This window comes from Morone saxatilis, unplaced genomic scaffold, assembly GCF_004916995.1.
Source record: "Morone saxatilis isolate NCDOM2014 unplaced genomic scaffold, NCSU_SB_2.0 Contig2, whole genome shotgun sequence".
NCBI classification, from domain to species: Eukaryota; Metazoa; Chordata; class Actinopteri; family Moronidae; genus Morone; species Morone saxatilis.
In genome coordinates, this window is record NW_023339762.1 from 26,840,378 (window position 1) to 26,845,781 (window position 5,404).

Here is a 5,404-nt window from a genome sequence, read left to right on the forward strand (position 1 = left end):
AAAGCTAACGCATTAGCTTTCTATCAGCCAAGGGAAGGATGCGGAGGCAGAGGCATCCAGCTACTTTAACTGTAGCCTAAGGCTAACTGGGGTTTGTTTCTGCTGGCCTGTATCTGGCTGCTACGGTGATGGTGGGGGTCTTGGTGCGCTCGGTCTCTGGTACGGTGTGCTGGGTCTTCAGGTGTCGGGTCTCTGTACGTGGTGGGTTCTTTGGTGGCGTCCGGTCGTTGCTGTACGGTGTGGGTCTGGTGTCGGTCGGCCGTACGGTGTGGGTTCTGGTGTTCTGGTCGCCTTTCGTGGTGTTGATGGCTGATTTGTAAACGGCGAGCTACTTAGTAGCATGGAGCTAACGGTTCAGTGGTTTTCTGAAAGTTACATACAGAAGCTTCAAATATTTAAGCTGCTGATCAAACAAAATGTGCTGCTTCTCAGATTTGTAAATTGAAAATCTTTGCGGTTTTAACTGTGAAACACTTTGAAGACGTCGTCTGTAAAAACTTCTCTGGAAAGGTTTATATCTCAAGAACACCCACAAAAGTAATAAATCTTTGAGGATGTCACAACCAAAGACCTCCGACACACCGTAAGACAACAAATATCCGTCAGGTTTATTGCATGTCACACTGTGAGAAGGTTCTGATACAATCTGTATGATATAATCATACAATGACTATCTATATATTATATATTTATATATCTCTGCACCACTCAAACTGCAGCAAAACAAAAATAAGATTTCATCATAGAACTTAAAAGATTTTCTTAAAAATAAAAACAGTTTTAATCAGACATTAGCTGTTTTAAAGTAATGCAATAATTTGCTTTAGTGGAAAAAACTGAGTAAATTTGCCTCGAGTGAATAATGCAGGCAGAAGCTTTTACATCTTCCTTTAAACATCAAGTCTTTAAATATGAGAGATAGAAGTCAGGTTTTATGGGATTGAAGGAACTGATTGATAAATTGCAGCATCATTATTTTAGGCATTTTATATTTTGTGGAAATGTGTTTGTGGATTTCAGGACTGTGTTGGTTTTAGTTTTCTATGTTGAATGTCTTGTATGTCTTTGTCGACGTATGGGCGCGACCTCGGTACCGCGGCCCGACCCCCGATCACAGACAGACATCTTTTATATGTGGATGATCCGGTTCTGTTATATACCAATGTTTGTCATTCTATAATAACATCCCCTGTCTGACTCCTTTTCTCTCGTTATATTTAATACAGCCACTAGAGGGCGCTGGCAGACAGACAGTCTCCTGTAGACTTTTAACTGCTGTGAATAGTAAAAACTAGGACCACAGACAGACAGGTGGGACAGGTCAGACAGGTACCTATGCCGTGGCTCAGCAGGTGTCGATGGACCTCGGCAGGGGTGGGGTTTGATCCGAGGCATCGCATCACTGTGATCAGCTCCCGGGCTTCGATCTTCCCTTTACGCTGGCGGTCATACAGCGAGAAACACTCCTTAAACTCTGAAACAACAAACCAGATAATTAATCTATTAATCTACAAAATAATCAGCAGATCAATCAACAATTAAACGTTTTGATCGGTATCACTGGATGGATCTAAATGTACCAAGAACCTTTCGATGGTCCGATTTTAAAGTTATGAATCTGTTGACTAAAGCTTTGCTGGAAACAGCGTCTCCACTCTTGTGCACAGCCCTCGTTAAAAGTATTGAACCGTAAAGAGATAACGGACCAATAACAGTATCACAGGAACAGTAACTGCTCTCTCCTCTGACAATAATCTGAATATAACTCATTAGGATAAAAACTGCGCTCAGATAAAGAACCTTTGTATCTGATCACATTAGCAGGCCGGCCAACAGATCTTTGCTGGAACAAGCGCTGCTTTGTACTCGGCTGTCTGATTATCGTTGCTGCTGCCGGCTGTTTGTCTATGACACAGAAACGTTTACACTAAGAGAAAGTCATCAGAAAAAGTTTTTATTCCTCTAACTGGAGGCAGTAATTGACTACCAGCCTCCTCAACCGTAATGTGAAATGTATGAGAGTCTTACCATTAATCTGATCCTGCGTCAGGAACTTCGCCTGGGATGAAAGGAGGGAAACAGTGTGAGTGACTGGTGAAAAGGCATAAAGTAGGTTGCAGGTGAAACCTGGATGACAGCGTAAAGCTTCAAAGAGGACACAGTAATTATCTCACCATTGTGGCAGCGGGCGGGTGGCGGTCTGAGCTCCGTTGCTCAGCTCGGGAAACTGATCCAGGCCGCTGTAAGATGAGGAACGTAATGGCAGTGGATGGAGGATCCGGGCTGGGATGCCATGTGGAGGGGAAGTCTCTGAGGGGCCGGACAGGTACAGGAGTCATCCCTCCTCCTTTCTGTCAGCTCAGAGCTCACTGAGTCTGGTTGTGTTTAGTTTTTAAATTAGAAATACCACCGAAAGGTTGTTTACCTCCACCAACAAGTCAGGTTGCAGTTTACAGTTGTGCTCATAAATTTACATATGAAATAATATATTATTTTTTGGAAAATATGCAGAAAACTTTTATTTAGGGATAGTGGTCTTTTGTGTCTTAATCCTGCATTCTATGTAAAGGCCAGCAGGGGGCAGCTCCACTGGCTGCATAGACTCGAGACACATAGATACCATTCAGTTTTATGGAGAAATGAGGCAACTTCTCACTTGATTTATGAGCTCAGTAAACAGTTTCCTGATGAGTTTATGGTCTCAAAGATTGCAAGAAAAGGTAGTTACAAACTTTATAAATCAGGAAAAGGATATAAAAAGAATTTGAAAACTCAGTAGTTTTCAAAGTCTGATAAAAAAGTGGAAAATTAGGGGTTCTGTTGATACTAAAACACGGTCAAGTAGACAGACAAATATTCATAACTGCCAGGAAACTGTCACTATGTTCATGATACATGAGTGTGATTCCAGTTCAAACACATTTTTTATTTGATTTTCATGTCATGCACACAAAGTTTCCAACGTGGGTTTACAAGACACCAAAAGTATTTGGTTTCATTACAAAGTTACAGAATAATTTACAGCTTGGTCTAAAGGCCCAGCCACACCGGGACCATCCATCGGTTAGCGTTGGTAGCTTTAGTTTCTGCTGTATGTTTCACACTCGTCGACCCTCGTCTGAGTTTTTTCTGGTCGACTGAGCTGTTGAATTGGCAGTCGGTGGGAGAAATCGGTGGGAGAAATCGCTCTGAGTGGCAGTTCAGCTTAAGTGGATCAGTGCACGAGAAGAGAAACAAAGCAACAAACGACTTCATCAAGAGAGGGACGCATGAAAGAATTGTGTAATTTATAAATTCGGAGATTTCTGTAAAAAAATATATTTTTCTATGTTTTAAAGACCGGTTCTGGAAGTTAAACAATTAGCATAAAGTGGGCATTTCTTCAAAAGGTAGACTCATAGGTTCCCATAGAACCCATTTTCATTCAGATATCTTGAGGTCAGAGGTTAACGGATCCCTTTAACAGGTAAATGGTAAATGGACTGTATTTCTATAGCTCCTTTCTAGTCTTCGACCACTTAATGCGCTGTACACTACATGCCACACTCACCCCATTCACACACACTCATACACTGATGGCATGCAAGGTGTCAACTGCTCACCAGAATGGAAACTAATCATTCATACACACTCATACACCAATGCACAGCAATGGGAACAACTTGGGGTTCAGTGTCTTGCTCAAGAACACTTACACATGCAGCGAGAGGAGCCGGGGATCTGAGCCACAGCCATCTGTAGTAGCCATGCCAGTTTTTACATTGCCAAAATGTAGCATTAATTTAGCTAAGAAAAGAAAAGCTCTTTTAAAGCTTATTCATCTGCCTTTGTTAGGGGGTTCCTACATTTCCCAGAATGCAATCCCCAGAGAACAGATGTAAACTTGTTTCCTTCAGCTATGCATTACGACAGAACGGGAAAGCACAGAAATGCTCATTCTGTGTCGTTGGCGCTGAAAGGGCGAGAGTAGTAGAGATCGGTTGTGTCCTCGCCAGCTGAGAAATTGCCACTCAAACCCTCCTCGCTACTGCATTCTGCTCTATTTTCTGCTTCTGTGGGTGTCGAAAACGCTCTGTATGCTTCTAAAGTGGATTTCGTGACGCGTTCTGACGTACAATAATGTATAGACGCTGCAATTGGATAAACCTTAAACATGTTTCTCCTTCCAGGATGTGAATGACTCAGCTGCGATTCGCCACACGCCTCCTCAGTAAGAAAACATCTACCATTAAGAGATCAACAGGCAAACAGAGAAATATGGGCAGGATTAGCTCCTGTGATGCTGAGAGGAAATAAACCACAGCTGAACATCACATAGTCAGGCAGCCAAATGGGGATTTATTTCATCCTAATTAATGGAATTTTACTCCAACCAGCGATGACTGAAGAAAAGTTGAAAGAGCTGCGTTCGTCCTGTGGGGCTGCTGAAGGTCTGCTGAAGGTGGATATAACCAGAAACATTAATAAGTAATTAAGGGAGCGTGTGCTGTCTGTTGGTTCAGGTCTGCCAGAGGATGTATTGTTCAAATATGGTTCATATTTTATATCTACAGCAATTTTCTCAAAGCAGAATTGTGCTTTTTAGGAAAAAGGATGAAAATATACAAACATGTGAACTTTAATGCTGTTAAACCTTGAAGATCCACATAATTTTACATATTTTTTCCCTGCCTTCCAAAACAATTAAAAGAATAGGGCTGAATTTCTGTATTTTTAATGCTCTGACTCTGGAAATCACACCATCCCCCTCAAGGCTTTCATCAAAAGGTGTTATTGGTTTGAGGAGCTGCATACACACCGCTCTGACCTCCATTAACACAATACTGAGTACTGCCAGCCTCACACTGGGCACCATAATGCTACAGTGCCCACTCAACATGTAAAAGATGAACGCCTCACTTCCTCCCACTGTGCAAAAATTCAGCCAAGATGTCCTGGTTACTTTGGTGACGTCATTCTAAGCCAGAGTCGGTGCAGTAGTGATCAGGGTCAGCGCCACGGTATTGAGGTCCCGCCCATACACCCAGCTGACTCAGCTGTCAATCATAGAACTACTAACAGTGATATCCCCTGACTTCTGTTAAAAATCGCACAATTGTGAGAGTTGTAGAGTGAGAAACTTTGTGAAACAACAAGTTCTTACTTGTTAAAAAGTGTTTTGGGGTTTTTTATATTGCCGAAAATGAGAGGTGACAACATGGGAGAAACAAAACCTGCAGACAATAACAGAAAACAGTGAGACATAACAAACACAGATTATATCAGGTACATATGTATGTCACATAATAATTATTATTACTGTGATAAAAATTATTATAACAGTAACTGTTAACAGTAATAATAAATACAATTTAAAAAAGAAAAAACAACAATAATAAATAAATAATTTATTATATATATATAT